Here is a 17,791-nt window from a genome sequence, read left to right on the forward strand (position 1 = left end):
CAAAGCACTAGGTAGTATTAGAGGTCCATACCTAGCAGCTATGATTCTTTCCATTTTGGTAGGTGCTTGTGGACCTACCATAGCTATGGTGGCTAAAAGAGTATTGGCAGTTTTAATGATAGAGGGATGAGGAGTGATTGGTAAGACTAAAGGAGTATGATGGATATGAGGTGAGGTTTCCTTTGGGCATACAACAAAAGGAAAACCTAAAGAATAAGGAGATTTATGATTCTATGAGAGTTTTTCTTCACTTCTAGTATTAGATGCTATACTCTCAACATCTATTTGTTCTATTACAGGCCATTATTGAAGAGATATAGGAGATTGTTTGGGTTTACCTGAACCTAATGCTCCTTTCTGCAATACCTTTCTCTCTTTGATGATTTTTTAAGGGTTAGGTACTGGGTCAGCTTGTAGCTTTTGAGGATTTCTCCGAGTATGCCTCACAAACTAAGCCAAAACTATGAAGTTGACTCACCAAGAGGTTTGTTCTCCAGTAGAGTCACCAGATAGATGATTACAACAAAAAAAGTGCCCAGACTTTCTCTATTATCAAAGTTGGATCTATGTCGTTTCCCAGGGAAGCTGAGCTTCAGTTTCCTCTCCCTAGCAATGACACCAATTATGTTATCTCTCCAGGAGATGAGACTGACTACAGAGATAGGAGAGTATGAAATGGATTAGGTTATTTTTGGCCCGAGGTCAGATGCAAATTTCCTGTTATCTCTCCAGGAAACTCTCCTAGGTTGTAACTCAGAGATGCCTGGTAACATATAATCTTCAATATTGTTCTTTGAACTATTGGAATAAATTATGGTTTGGATCAAGTTAGATAACCATTTCAGCTGTGTTTTCACTCAAGGCATGCATGAACACTCTCACCAATACAAGGCTTTAGACCACTAATGCTCAATAATTTATAAATTCAATGGATAGATGGAGAATACTGACTATACCAATAGATTGCACACATAAACATAAATGAATGGCTAGCAAAATGCAACAAAAGAGAATACTGACTTTACTGGCAGATTCATATATGACCACATATGGATGGCTAGCTACAGGTAGAAAATAGGCTTGCAAATCTAATTTATCAAAGCAGAGATAAGATGACAATTATCTAGCCTTAAACACAAAGAAAACATGAACAAACTATTAAAATGCAAGCATAGAACAACAAGGAGAATGGACATTGAACATATAATGGCAAAAGAATCTTATATTGCTAGAATGAAGATGAGAAGCTTGAATGAACATAGGAGGAATAATATACAGAAGTTGAACCCTTGTTACATCTAGTTTTCAACCTTTTATAGGCCTTTTACAATGCTCCTGAGCTCTCAAAGGCTCGAAATCTTAATCTATTTGATATATCTTGTTAACTGGTTGATTCTCTAAAGAGGAAAGCATGGATTGAAGTTTTTTTTCCATTTTGACAGAGGAATAACCAGCTTCAAGTAGTTTGACATGCTGTCTGGGGGTTCTCTCGTGGCGGAGATGCGCCGTGATGTTTGTTTTGAGGAGCTGCGTTGTGGCCTTTGATACTTTTGTTTGTTTTGGACAGCTCCACGTGTTTTGTTGCGCTGTGCTTCTCCTCAGCCTCTTTGTCGGTTTGGGGATGAACAATGCATGTTGTGGCCCTTTCAAAGGTTTAACAATGCATGCATTCCGTTAAAACAGAACAACTCTACCATATTGTGGACTTCTGCCTTAAATAATGATTGTTTCTATTTAAAAAAGAACACAACAACACTGAGAAATCCCACCCCTTTGTGTTCTTTTTGGACTTCAAAATTCATCATATATGGCTTATTCTCCTCTCAGGTCTGCCCTTGCAGTGATAACACATCTCCACCACTGATTTGGGAGTCCTAGATCCAACAACGGTGATCCATTTCAGGCGCCTCTTTTTTACTGGAGTTAATGGCTCGATGAGGGCAGTTTTCTCTCTCCTCATCATGGAAACATGGTAGTCACTATATGGCATTGGGCGGAGTTTGGCCTAAACCACTTATCACCTCTGGCTCCCCCGAAATCCTGCCATTTTTTTCATTTTCTTTGTGTTTCAAAAATGCACCAAAACATTGAAAATCATTAAAAAATGGACTTTTGCGGACTTCAAAAATTATATTTTTCACTTTCTAGAACCTTTAGGGTCTGGGCTTCATCGCAATCGGCGTTGCCCTATTTCCCTTTGTATTTAATTATATAATGAAATACATTAAAATGAATTTAAAATAGGGTTACTGCGGACCTGAAATTTTATCGAATACGTTGTATATAACTGTCGGGTCCAATTATCGGGTCACCCATGTGTATATCCTGCTCCCTTTGTATAGTTGATGCGATATAGTGATGCGATCAATCGCAATCACATGTCGCTGATGCCCAAGGACTTTTACTTTAATCCCAGATGCCTCACCGATGCGACCCACCGATCGAATCATCAGAGATTGTTGATCAGTGGGTCTTGCACCCATACTTTAATCATCCTCTCTGCTCGGCCGATTGCAATTAGCTGCTTAGATCTATATCATTGATCATCTAGATCTAATAGATGGTATTATTTCACTATTTAAAGCTTGAGATACTTGATTTTCTTTTTTTTCTTTGGTTTTTTACCTCCCGCTAGTGTATTTCCGCCCTTCTAAGGGCTCTCCTCTTGCGTTGATTTTGACCTTTGGATGATTTTGAGCAAATGTTGAAGATTTCAAGAGCATTTTTGGATCCCTTGGGAGGATTTTGAATACTTTTGGGGCATACTTGGACCTTTTGGCATGATTTTAAGCAAACCTTGGATACTTTGGGAGTGTTTTGGGTCCGTTTTTGGGCCAAATGCCTCCAAGGCTAACATTTCCTACCAAACCAGACTTGGGAATAGTTGGGGAGACTCGTGCTACAATGGTCTCTGATTCAGATGAGGATGGAAAATCAACAGAATATCATACCCATGGGATGCCTGCAAGGGGTTACTATGGATATTGAAGGTGTGAGCACGCTAGCTGATTTTGAAGTAATAGAGATAGTGGATGACAACAATCCCTATCCTCTGCTCCTGGGAACTGACTGGGCTACTTATATGAATGGGGTAATCAACTTAAAGAAGTGAAATATGATATTTGAGAAGAAATTTCTATGTGTAATAATACCTCTAGATCATGCTGAAGGATCGCGCTATACGGATCCAATCCACGATTATGAGAGTGATGACGATTTGGACTGTATCTATAATATAAAAACACGAGACCAAGATTGGGTGAATCCCACCGCAGATGGAAAAATTACATGGGATCATGAGAGTTAATGCACTTCAGACTCTGATGAAGAGTTAGAATCCTAGAAGAATCGGTCACATGAAGTGACTACGTTGAACTGCAACATGATGACCCAATCGATGCACTGTCTGTCCTCGACGTTAAGAAATCTTCCTACTTATGATGGCCTGAATGAGATAGATATCTTTTTGGATGCATTTGAAAGGGAGTTTCCATAAAAAAAGTGCTTCCAGGCATTAGATTGGGCACTATGCGCTACGCTCGCAAGATGGTGGGGTACGCATAAAGGAAGATTTGATGTTTGGCGCGAATGTAGGAGGATGATGAGAACATGACTTGGAAACCCTAACATATGAATGTCAGACATGTATGATGGGCAGAATGGTCTATGCACACATTTGTTCAAATTAGCCCAGGCTTACGAAGAAAAGCCCCAAGCTGAGTGGGTGCACTTGTTCTATCATACCCTGGATGTTGTCCCAATGAATTGGTACGTAGAAATTGAGCTCCGCCATGGTACCAGTGAATGGGATGTTATGCGTGAGGGCTTTGTGATGACATTTAGTTTTGAAGATGGGTTTGACTGTATTGATGAGGTGCTACAAGAAGTGAAAGTAACTATCTTTCAGATACCATAGGATCCTTTGGACCTAATTCAGCCTGAGTGGGCTACTCAATGAAGTCACACGCTGGAATGCTATAATGTGACCACTAAGGAAGAAGATGAGGATCCACAGAGGATTAACATTCTGGAAACAAAAGGTCATCGCGAGGTTAAAGGACCACAAATTGAGAACCTTGATATAACCACGCCATTGAAAACAAAACAAGTAAACATTGGTATAGAGGCAAAACCCAAATTTATGAAGATTGGAGACTACTTGGACGATGCAACAATGGATAAGGTCACTGAATTTCTCCACTAATATCAATATTTATTCCCTACAATGTTTACGGATCCGAAGGGGATAATCAGGGACCTAGGGATGATGATGATTACATTGAAGCCTGATGCGAAGCCGATTAAGCAAAGATCTTACCGTCACAATCCAAAATATAAGGAGAAGGTCCTCTTAGAGCTAGACAAGATACTCACAGCATGTATCATTGAGCTGGTGGAAGAATCTAACTAGCTAAGCCTAGTGGTGGTATAGGAAAAGAAGCAGAAGGATGAAATAAGGATATACATGGATCTCAAGAAGCTGAATGACACCTGTTTACATTACCCTTTCCCGACTCTATTCACTGATGAAGTGTTGGACAACGTAGGTGACCCAACATCATATTCCTTCACTGATGGGTTCTTTGGGTGCCACCAGATCAAAATCGCGCTGGAGGACAGGAGAAAGACAACGTTCGTGATAGAGTGGGGTTGCTTTTAGTATAGTGTAATGCTGTTCAGATTAAAGAATGTGCCTGCGATCTTCTCAAGTGTAGTTGTTGTTGCATTCAATGAATTTATGTATAAGTTTCTAAAGGTATATTTTGATGATTGGACTGTGTTTGGACTGGTTAAACTCCATGTAGCAAGCTTGCGCCTATTGCTGGATACCTCTCAAAGATACCAGATCGCACTCAATCTAAAGAAGTGTTTGTTTTGTGTTCCTTTTGGGAACCTGTTGGGGCATGTGGTTTGGAGATAGGGACTAACTGTAGATCCCACAAAGATAGTTGTGATTTTGAACTTGGAAGCACCAAGGAGTGTGAAGCAGCTACGCGCTACCCTGGGACATATGGGATATTACAGAAAGTTTATCAAAGGCTATGCCTAGATCACCATGCCTATGGAGAAATTGTTGAAGAAGGATGTCACATTCTACTAGAACGAGGATTGTAAGAAGAGCTTGGATATATTAAAAGAAAAGATGGTCACCGCACTGATTCTAGTCTTCCCGGATTGGAAGAAGGAGTTTCATGTACATGTCGACGCATCATGTATAACGATGGGAACTATACTGACACAGGCTAGTGGAGAAGGCTTGGACCATCCTATCCTATTCGCAAGCCAAAGATTATCCAAAGTGGACAAGAACTATTCCACCATCGAATGTGAAGGGTTAGCTATGGTGTATGCGGTCCAGAAGTTTAGGCACTACTTACTAGGAGCCATTTCAAAATGTATACAGATCACTCCACAATGAAATACTTGGTCAACAAGCCTATGTCAGGGGGAGAATTTGTAGGTGGCTCTTATTGTTCAAGGAATATGATTTTGACGTTATTGTAAAGCCTGGATGACTGAACATGGGACCAGACCATCTGTCATGCATCAAAATAGGGGAAGAGCCCACTAATTTGGAGGAGGGATTGCTTGACACACAACTATTTGCAATGCGCATCATGTATGGTCATTTTGAGGATATAATACATTTCCTAATGACAGGTATTGCACTGAAAGGATACACTATCCATTAAAAGAAAGAATTAGTGGTGCACATGGTAGATTTCTTTGTCGTTGCTAGGCATCTATACAAGATGGGGTTTGATGAGATCTTGTGATGATATGTACCTAAGTTCAAAAGAAGCAAAATCCTTGTGGATGCTCATGGGGCATCGTGGGAGGACATTATGAAAGATGAGAAACTGTGCAAAAGATTCTACGTGCAAGGTTGTGGTGGCCAACCCTCCATCAAGACTCAAAAGTGTATTGCAAGGCATGTGATGTGTGTCAAAGGACTGGCAGGCCATCACGGAGGGATGAGATGCCTTTGAATCCACATATGATGTTGCAGCCCTTTGAGAAGTTGGAAATATATTTCGTGGGACCCATTCAACTTCAAGGAAAGATGGGATCAAGGTACATTATCACCACAACGTATTATTTGACTCGTTGGGCGAAGGCATAACCTGTGAAGGATTGCACAGTCACGATCACTGCAAAGTTCCTCTTTGAGCATGTATTGACATGATTTGGATGTCCCAAGATCTTGATGAGTGATTATTGTACGCACTTCCTGAATGAGACGATCAGTGCACTGGCAAATGAATTTCAGGTATACCACCAAAAGAGCACACCTTATCACCCACAGGCTAATGAGATAGTGGAGGCATTCAACAAGGTTCTCTAAAATGAGTTGACCAAGGTTTTCAATGCTCAGCGAAGTGATTGGGACCTATTCATACCTGCAGTATTATGGGCTTACTAAACAACATGCAAAAAGTTGACTGGACAAACCCCCTTTAGGCTCGTCTATGGGGTTGAAGTGGTAATTCCTATGGAATATATTATGCCTAGTCTATGCATAGTGGTGCTCACAAGTATGACAGATCGTGGAGCCTTGGAGGAAAGTCTTGTACAACTGGGTGAATCGGAGGAAGAAATATTTCTTGCTGGATTTCACCAATAGGTCCAAAAGCAGCACGAAAAGGCATGGCATGATCGACATATTAAGTTGCGCTCATTAAGGTAAATGACCTGGTTTTTCTATATGATAGTAAGTTTGATAAATTTCCAAGAAAATTATGAATGCACTAGTTAGGGCCCTATGTCATTAATGACATTACCGATAGAGTAGCAGTGCAACTGGTCAAATTAAATGGAGAACCCTTCCCAGGAAAGGTGAATGGAAGTCACTTGAAGCCATACACCAATAGTCTGGCCATGTGACTAGATGACAGTAACACAGACTTAGTGCTCCAGGCAGTTGAAAGGAGGTGTGGAACTATAAACTACATTGCCTGGGTTGGGGAGTTGCGCGATTGGAGGATGGTGTGAAGCAAGGAAGTCGCTCTGCGCCACCCAGGGAAAAATCACGCAGGTCAGCCGAAAAGTGGCTGTTAAAGTCACTTTTCATGACTTGACAGCAGAAGTGAGGCCAAATGGAGTAGGTGGCCAACATTTAAGACGAAATTTATGGATTAGATCCTTAAAAATTTGCTGGAAATCTAGAATTAATGAACCAAATTTGGGGGGAACAGTTAGATTTGAATTCAAATGGCCTATAAATTACAAGTGGCTGTCCAGTAAGAAACACTTGGAATTTCGAGAATTGAGTTGTTGAGATCTCGGGAACCTATGGATTGTGAGCAATATGAGCTTCTGATAGCTACTAGGGTATTTGAGACTTTGCCAATGCAAACACAGGAATTCTTGCATAAGATCATGTTAGCACCCCGAGAAATTATAAATATCAAAAAATTCATAGAGGCAGAAGTAGCTACATCGTAAGTGGCCAAAGTATTGGAAGAGGTCCATAAATCACGAAAAGCATCGAGACCGAAGCCAACCCCAACCAAGGAAACCGTGAAGGACAAGAAGGGCAAGTAGCCTGCTATACCCGTGTGCACATCGCCAAGGAGAAACCCACCAAAGCCCACTACACAGGAGAAAGGTAGGCCATCAACCTAGAACTAGAGGAGGAGGACATTGAAGACATCCCGATGGACAATGAGGATGTGGGAGCTGAAGTGGAAGCCTAGGGCACAGACCCTATTATGCGGTTTCCAAAGTATGTATCTCCATGCAAGGCTAAGTCCAATGTCTCGAAAGACATTGATGAGAGTAAGACCCCTCTGCTACGAGACAAAATTATTTTTGACGATCTGCGCTTGACACAATTCCCCTACTGAAGCTTGAAGACTGGGATTTGACAGACCATGAGAAGTTCCCATACCTAGCGATTGAGCAGCTGATGTGCTACATCATAGACACGAATATGAGAATGACCGCATTGGAGCTATGAAGGTGACTCAAGGATGTAGAGAAGGCAAGGTTGCTCAACCTGCTCTGGGTGCCACACTATAACCGCACCACGGTGACAGTTTTGGTAATCAACAGTCACTGTGATTGGTTCATGATGGGTATCTATGGCTGGAGGAGCCAATACCCATCATGTACAGGTTGATTCACCAAATAATGCACCTTCTATATATAGGTGAGAATCTAGTGATGATCTTTGGTGGCAAGGGTGGTGAGCAAGCTCTCACAAAGTCGATGAAGGAGAAATTTAAGTTGGTGAAGAAGCCGCATGGGTATGCTATCTCCAGCATCTACGACTCCACTGTGAAGGTAGCCACGCAAATCCTTGCTTGGAAGGTAATGAGGAAATGTCGCGTTGATGAGGCGTTAGTGCCTATCGTCACACTCACATAGTAATCCACGAAAGGAGTCTAGTTAAACTGGTCGGACTACCTTCGTGGAGAGTTCCTAGAAAACTGTCGCGAAGCACAAGAGCTTAGCAAGACGTTCCACTACGCGTGGCTCTTGCTATCAATTATGATGGTAGCATGGGAGCTACTAGAAGACAGCTAGTTCTGTTCGATCATGCCAGACCTCCCTGAAATAGTGAAGTATGCTTCACTGTGGGTGACCAAGGATGCGCAATGAGTCTAGGACAACAAGATATTCTGGATCTTGATGGAGATGAACATTAGTATGGCCATCAATCGAAAGCCACGATTGTCGCTCATGGTGTATGCCAACCTATAGGGCTACACTGATTTTAAAGCCAATTTCCATCGAATATCAATCAGGGCGCGGAAGGACCCTGCATAGAAGTGGTACGACTTGCTATATATGGACATGAATGATGCCATTGATGTGGTGCTTTATCAATGGTCAATAGAGTGGCGCACTACCATGGACTTGGCAGTTAGCAGGAGCAAGTCCGCTGCATAGAAGAAGAAGGAGGAGGCCAAGCTGAAGATGGCACAATTGGTCGAGAGGAGGAAAAAGGAGGCCACTAACAAAGCCTAGGTGAAGCAGGCAAGAAAATAGACAGGTGGAATAGAGCAGGGCCCTGACAAATTTACAAGGTTGCCTTCACTTGAGCCGAAGAGGAAGAAACAGAAAAACACGACGTGGACCCTCAGGAGACATCTGCCCACATTAAGCACCCAAGAGAGCTGGAGATGGGATGGTCCAGAAAGAAATCCAAGGCGACCATGACCTCGTTGGACCCTATCACATTGACAGAGGGCAACTTACATGATATCGGTGACACAGTTAGGGATGTCACTGTGGAGGTCCTGCAACACTTTGAACAACAACAATAAATCATCCTAGGGTCCATCCAGAATGGGTTGCAAGAGTTGCAGACCCGCACGTCATAGGCTGGTACATGTATATGAGCTTGTTTATTTGCACTTCAGAGGCTGTCGATATGCTGCACACGAAGGTTTCCAGTGCGATAGTGCTTTCGGATGGAGCATTGACCACAAAAAATGAGACTGCCAGGCCCATTGTCAGTGGCCTGAAGGGAGTTGTGCTGAACCTGGTAGGAATTCTGCGTGAAGCACTCAACCTCTTGCAGGATGGAGTAATTACAGAACTAAGGGCCTGTGAGCACTGCACCCTCTAGGTAATTAGAGAACAATGGATTAACAATGAACAAATGGCCCTAGAGAAAAATGTTTTCATTGCCGTTGAGACTGAGGCAAACAATCAGAGTAAGAGGATTATGTAGGTGTTTGAGGAGGCATGCCGAATGGTCCCAGAGTTGGCCATTCCAAAGGAGAAGCCAGTCAAGGTATGCATCCGCAAGTTGGCCACAAGGGTGCACAACACTCAGACTGAGATGGCAAGGGTTCAGTTGGAGTTGAACCTGCAAATTACTAAGCTACAATTGAGGGCCTAGCCTTCCACACCGCCGAAAGTAAAGGAACAATGAGCGACCACTGTCACAAAGGCAATAACGATGGTGGAGAGTGCAGTAGTAAACTACATGCAGTTGTTCAAACATTCATTTGAGTTCCTGACAAGTTTGCAGGATGACCAAAATATACACAGGCTAGAGACGGAAGCGTGTGAGCTACAACAACGCTACAATGAAGTTAAGGGCACAATGCGAATCACCGTGTTGACATAGAGGCTAGCCAATTTGCAAGAGGAAAAGCAGCTGAAGGACAGGTGGATGTAGCATTGCACAAGGAAGCAGTGCTGAAGGAGAGACTAAAGCCCTAGATAGAGGAAGCTTATGCAGTCACTGGAAATATTGAATGCAAGCTTGCGAATATGCAAGCAAAGCAACAAAAGCTTCAGGCTGATAGTGCAGGAGTAGTGACCGAGAAGAAAGTGGAAGATACAAAGCAAGCGACAACTTAGTGCATGGCCGAGGCAGCATTCATACGGGTTGATCTGGATGGGCTTCATGCAAAGATCTACTCACCTACCGAGTGACTTGAGGGTGAGTCATGATGTTTGTGTTGGGGGCTTGTTGGGAGCGAGATACCCAAGGGAAGTTTTGGGGCTAAAAGCCCATGTTTGAGTCAAATTTTGTAATAAATGGTAAAGTATCTACATTTTGTGGTCACGAACCATGAAGGTGTCATGTGTCATAAAGGGTAGTCCACCCTTGTTTTTGTAAAGTAAAGTTACCTGTAAGAAATCTATCCATGGTATTGTATGAAAAGAGCTAATCTCTAGGTAGTTTTAAGAACAAACAATGATGAATTATGTAAGAGAGTCATAGGTCTGATGAAAAGGGTCTATGTCTTGGGTCATAGCATAGGTAGAGGCTCTACAGCTGAGTGCACAGAGGCCTAGGGTAGATGTTTGCAACTAAGTGTGTAGACCCCTGCAGCTGTGTGCGCAAGGTGGACAGAGTTTGTAAACACTTGGAAGATATTAATAAAGAGAGATATTCTATAATTTTCATGTCTCTGTTTTGTTGATGCATCTGGATATGTTATGTATGAATTTCCTTTATTATGGTTATATGATGCACAGATGAATGCAATCACATTGAATAATTGAACACATTTATGAATATATGTTTACTCGGTGTTAATTATAATTGTTTGATAAGATAAGCAAGTCACTTAGATTAATTAGGGAATCTCCACAGCACGCTGCCATAGCAGTGCAAAAGTACCTGGGCATCCAGTTAGGGCTGCATGAAGGTCGATCATACTCTTCCGCAGAGGTATCGAGGGCTGCAATAGAGGGCTCATCTTGAAAGCCTTAGGGCAAAGCAACCTGTATGAAGGTAGGGATAGAGGGAATCAAATGACATCACAACCATCTTAGGGTGCAGAAACTTGGTTCCAACATCCTACCATACTAGTCCGAGTGAGACTTCAGTCCACGCTCTGCGGGCTAATGCTGAAAGGGCTAGTAGTGTAGAGATTCGTTATGCTAATTAATGCTGAACCTTGGTCAGGCCCCCTCAAGCCACACACGACCCTAGACTTTGGCAACATTTGAATCAACATACGATTAGAGGTCATGATGAAAATAGGATATAATCATATGAGAGGCAAATGGATTCCCAAAACCCAGTAAAGAAAGTGATGAAGCGAGGATAACCCAAACCCGACATGAGATACATAAAATTGTTATGTTCAAGAGTGACATGCTTCCTTTATACAAAATAATGGACATGTTTACTTCCATTTTTCCCCACTACTTGTAGTGATTACCTCATTATTTTTTATCTCAATCTTAAAGAGGATACCATATGCTTGTCTTTTAAGTTCATTCTTCGGATGAATCCATCCTAGTATTTTTAACGAGCCCTAGGAAGGAGTATCTCGGTCTCGTCATGGTGACAAGTCCTTCATCATTTTAGTTTTACGAGTTTGATAGAGGGTATCTCGATGTGTTTTTCATGTTTATAGAGTTTGAAAAAGAGGAAAAAAGGAAACTGCATAGGTCCCTTTCTATAGATAGTCTCTTGAATCTGGAAATATAGAAAACAATATTCAAGAGAACCTCTTAGCCATGTTCAACAAAGGTATTCCTTTTCCGTAGATAGTCTATCTCAGTTCGGAAGGGTTGAACTTATATTGAGTAAATTTATTTTCATTTACTTTTACGATTTCAAAAAGATGAGTGCTCGACAATCTTTTCATGTTTTGGGAGTCTGAAAAGAGCTAAAAGAGGACTCCTCCTAGAGAAATGAGTGGTATAAAAGGTATCAACTAGTTCCGGTGATGATGGAACTGCTCGAAACATCTAAAGGGCAATAGGTTGGCTAATAAGACCACTCATTGCAATGGTTCCTCAAGGAAAGGTAAAAACAACCAAGTGAAAGTGTATGACTGGCCAAAGCGATGTTGACGATGGAATGAAAAAACCAAGACTCATTTAGCAAAAATAGCTAATGAAAATGGAAATAATGAGATGTAAAGTGGGAATGGTTTCATTTTTACATAAGCTTGAAACATGGGAAACTATGCTCAAAAACAATTGAATATGGTTTCATTTTTTCACAAGATTGAAACATGGGAAACTATGCTTGAAAATACTTTAATATGGCTTCATTTTTTCACAAGATTGAAACATGAGAAAAACCTATGCTTGGATTTGGTTTCATTTTTACACAAGCTTGAAACAGAGACAAACTATGCTTGAGATTGGTTTCATTTTCATACAAGCTTGAAAAAAAGAAAAACTATGCTTGAGATAGGTTTGCATGCCCCCAGCATAATGACTCAATTTGAGGTACATGCCCCCCAAGCTTCATTTCATTCACATAAGTAGACTACTAGTTACTAACAAGTGGATAGAATGAATGTTCATTTATGAGATCAAGTGAAAGACTTGACTGGAAGTTTACGAGATCTAATCAAAGACTTGAATTGGAAGGGGATTTGTTTCATTTTTTAATGAGCTTGACACAGGAAAAGAACCATGCTCATGACACCCTGTTTCATTTTTTAACAAGCTTGACACAAGTAAATGAACTCTACTCTGAGAACCTTGATTCATTTTTTAAGTATCTTGACACAAGACAAAGAACTCTGCTTCGAGAACCTTGATTCATTTTTTAAGGAGATTGACTAAAGTAAGGGAACTCTTCTCTAAGAACCTTTATCATGTTCCATAAGAGGCCATGGATTCCAATATGTTCTCATCGGACGAGAGAAAAATGATCTGGAAGGGATACATATCAATGGATCTAATGGAAAGATCATGATCCAATGCCCCCAATACATGATGCACTACATCATCGACTAGATAATTAGTAGATGCGAGCATGGAACATGTGGCCACATAATTAACCTGTGGTGGGTAAGATACCACTTGCACACAAGGACCATTTAAGGAAGATGGTTTATTGGGAGCTAAATTAGGACCAAAAAATGAAATCTGATTAATGACCACAATTCTTTCTTCATCCAGGAAATATATGACACGAAAGAGAGAAGAGACAAGAGCTCCCATGACAAAAACATAGTCAAGGCTAAGGAGTAAATTAAAATCAAAAGGGCCTTGGAAAACCATCACATCGATATAGATGATCTTCCCTCCCATAGTAATAGACAACTTAGGAAGGATCCCTAACGATTGACTAGTTCCTCTTTTAAAATCTAATAGATTCAGGCTAACGGGCATAAGCTCTGGAAAACATAAAGATTTCCAAGTAATTTAGGACAAAATAATAACATATGCACCTTCATCTATCATTGTTCTAGGTACGGATATATTATAAGACTGCATTGTGGTTTGAGAAGGCACGTAAGAAGGAAGATGATATCCTACCACTCGAATCCAATAAAAGGAAGTGACTATACTACTTGGAGGGGGTGCCATGGGAATGAGATAATTCCCCCCTTGAATTATTGGAATGGGATGATTTCCCCCCTGTACCACGGGAACAAGAAAATTGGCCTCCAATTCATTGGAATTTGAAGAAATAAGAAGAACCTGAGTGGTATGATGTTCACTCTCTATGGGAAAAGTACAATCAAATGAAGGTGGAATCAGGTCAACCAATGGTTGGTTGAGACAGACTCATGGGATTCACTTTCAAAGAGAGTTGGATTGACTAGAGATGAATTATGATCAATCACTTGATCAACTAGTGGAGTATCAGGGGAAATATTTCGATAACCAGTTGGAAGACAAGGCCGAGAAGATGTAAGGTTATCCAAAACTTTTGAGGATTCATCCATATAAGGAAAAAGGTGTATAAGATTATTTCCTTCACATAACCTACAGGGAAATTTGACTTTACCCTTTTTTTCGTGGACCTTGCTATCACTAGTTGAGGGTTTTTCTCCAACATGATCTCCAGAGGCTGATGATGAAGGCCAATGTGACCTGTAAACCAGACTTCTAATATCTTGGGAATACCAGGAAAATATCTAAGAAGGTGGTCACCCTTACAAAACATGCAAGGGAATTTACCTTGCGAGGCTGATTGGAAGGTTTCTCTACATTAATTTCATTTGTAGTAATGGTTGCTTGGTTTCCCCCTTGCTTATTTTTCTTCTTCTTAATCTTCCTTTTCTTATTCTTCTTATCCACCTGGTTACTAGCTTGTATGATTTCACCAGACGAAGAGGAAGAAGAGGAAGAAGACCAAACAAGAGAAGAATAAAAGAGTCAACTCTAGGATCAACAAGAGGTTGATATGGTTTAGGTGGAGGAGAACCCAATTGAGAAGCAGTTGAGACATTCAGAACCATAGGGGTTGAAAACAACCAAACTGGAAAACCAATAGTAAATCCGGGAAGGGACAACATTTCCATATAAGGAGCACCAACATTTCCAAAAGAAGGAAAAGGACCAGGATTCCTGTCAGAGGGATTTCCTTGATTGGTGGACTGAAGAAATTTTTCCATTAGTCTCAACGTAATATCTACTGAGTGTTTCCACAAGAAGGAGGTTGTTACATGGTCAATTAGTTTTAGAAATTAACAAAAAATAAATAAAAAAGGGGTAACTAGGTATGGGGGTTTTCCAAGAAACCGTGAATTGTGATATACACCTTGGCGAACCAAGGACTTAACATAAGACAACCAATCTCCCCAAATGTTATGTTCGGTGTATCATAGTATACAAGGAGGAAAACTCAATTACCTATGGATGGATAGAAACCTATAGGGAACTCCAAATATATATGCTATGATACATGGGAGTGCAGTTCGTAGTACTGTTGTATAATGCGTAACCATTCGATGCGAGTGCTCCTTTATAATTTTCATACGTGGAGCACCGTTTGATATACCCAAAGGTACGTGGAGAATGATCCTATACACTTACATATGTGGAACATGATTTCACCCCCAACATACAATGCTGTAAAATAACAACAACTCCTAGATTTAATGATGTTGGAACATGTCTCTAGCATATACTTCTAGATGTTGTCCTTAATGTTCCAAATGATCCTTAGGTTGATTGACATAAATTTTAATTTTATCTTGAATTATGTTTCAGTTTTAAAGATCAAAGGTCAATGTCACTTGAACACATTATGATGCAACTAGTATGAGAAAAAGTCTCTTTCCATTTCAATGAAGACTATCTAGCATAGGGAAGATGTTGAGACATTAATATCACGACCAAGTATGCAACAAACAAAGCTTGCTAACTAGATTTTTCACTTTCACTATTCCAATGCACCCACCAAAAGTAAAATGAATTTCAATTCACTAGAATGCACTTAAATGAATTTTTTCACTTTTATTTTAAATGAATGAGAATGCACTTTTAATATTTCAACACTTAAGAATGTAATATATGATCAATGATAATAAAAAAATGACTTTTCAATGCAATGTAATCTAATGCAATTTTGAAAAGTAAACTTTGAGATAAAAGTTAAGAAAATGCACATGCCATTTCTTTTATGGTTTTTAAAAGAACTAATAATTATTTAACCATCAACAAATTAGTATTCCTTCCACACATACAAGTAGCAAACAATAAATTCAATTGACCCAAAGAACTAAAGACTCAACCAACATTCACTTTCACTAGTTCAAACAATGGGATGGAATTTTGCAAACCAATAAGAAACCAACAAAAACAATGGAATTTTCTATGCACACAGAGCATGAGAAGGACTTTAGAGATCAAGACATTCGATATATTTTATCAAAAACCCTAAAAAACCTCATTTTTTGGATCAATGCTACTTTAATGGGTAAAACCAACACTGAAAGTGCGACTTTTTATGGAGAAAACATGTTGGGTGAGAAAGACTTAGGAAAATGAAAAGAAATTCAAAGAGAGATCCAAACTTAACACTCTAAAGAACATACTCAGAATGTTGACCCATACTTAACCTAAGTTACAGATCATTGGGAGGTTGGCCAAGATAATCAAAAAGACCAAACATAAAAGGAGGTTTGAAGGGTTATAAGCTCCCCAGTGGAGTCACCATTTTGTTGTGCAAACAATCCTTTGTAAGGACCGAGATGACCCCTCTAGTACTATGGGAGGATCCAGAAACAAACAAAGACAAATATGTGCAAAATTTCCTAGTTTATACCAGAAAATACAAAGGAGGATAGATGACCTACCTCACTCTAATGCCAACATCCATTGGTGTCGTCCTTGATTATTTCACTTCCAATATCAATCTCCTCTTCTCTATTATGGATGAATACTTGCAAGGAAGATCACGTGGAGACAAAAAACACATACATAGAAAAATTCATTCAAATATAAACCATGTAACAAATCAAGGAGTATTAAACTAAATGAGAAATAATTGACACATTTATGGAAATAAAACACATAATGTATTATTAATAGATTGTAAAGGGATCATTACAATGAATTAAGCCTTAATGTTGGAAGCCTCCTTTAGGTTAGTTTCCAAGTCCTAACCTTAACCTTCGAGCGCTCCTTTCTCCTTAACAAAATGGGCAACATTTGGACATAGTTCAGCACTAGGAAGACAACTAAGCAATAGTTAACCAATTATAGATATTAGGGATATTATTTATAGGGAAGGAGAGGGAGTTGAGGATCCATAAAATGAGGGAGAGGTTCCACATCTCAAGGGAAATATCCATGAAAGTAGGATCAAGAACCAAGAATGGAAGGTCTCGTACCAATACCCATTCACCTATAACTAGCTCGTTGCTCTTGAGACTTCTAGTAAGAGAAACTTCTCCTCCACTTCAGGAAAAATGCTCGAAGAGGTTCAACATGGGTCACCAGTCATGCAAAACATGCTGATATTGAAAGAAAGGTTTTTTGAGAAGTTTCTTAATAATTATTTAAAGGAAAGTCTCCTTATTTTCTTAAGCGATGTTTCTGAACATGTTTCATGATGAATACACTGACAATTTTTTTCATTTTGACACTTTGGGATACGAGACAGGGAGTGTGAAAACATACTGTATAACACATGTGGAACAAATCGAGCTTGTGGGGGGAACTGACCATATTGTTGCTGGAAGGGTATCTGATGTGAGTATAGGATGGAACATGTGGCTACGGTTGATGGTAAGGTCCCTATTGTGATTGGAAAGGAACTCGTAGATGCAACTATTGGTAAGGTTCTTGTTGGGATTGGAAGGAAACCTGCGATTGTGACTACTGGTAAGGTCCCTGTTTTGATTAAAAGGGAAATTGTGACTACGACATATGATAAAGTACCTATTGGGATTGAAAAGGGACTTGCAGCTATGGATGCTAGTAAGGTCCCTACTACAGTTGGATAGGAAACTATGACTATGGCTTCTAGTAAGGCCCTTGTTGAGATTGGAAAGAAACCTATAGTCACGGCTGCTGGTAAGGTCCTTGTTGGGGTTGGAAAGGAACCTATGGCCGCGACTGCTTGTAACGTCCTTAATGCAGTTGGATATGAATCTATGGCTATAGAGGAGGA

The sequence above is a fragment of the Pinus tabuliformis genome, chromosome 2_2, assembly GCF_031772625.1.
Source record: "Pinus tabuliformis cultivar Carrire ecotype Pingquan chromosome 2_2, CPIR1, whole genome shotgun sequence".
Taxonomy (NCBI): Eukaryota; Viridiplantae; Streptophyta; class Pinopsida; order Pinales; family Pinaceae; genus Pinus; species Pinus tabuliformis.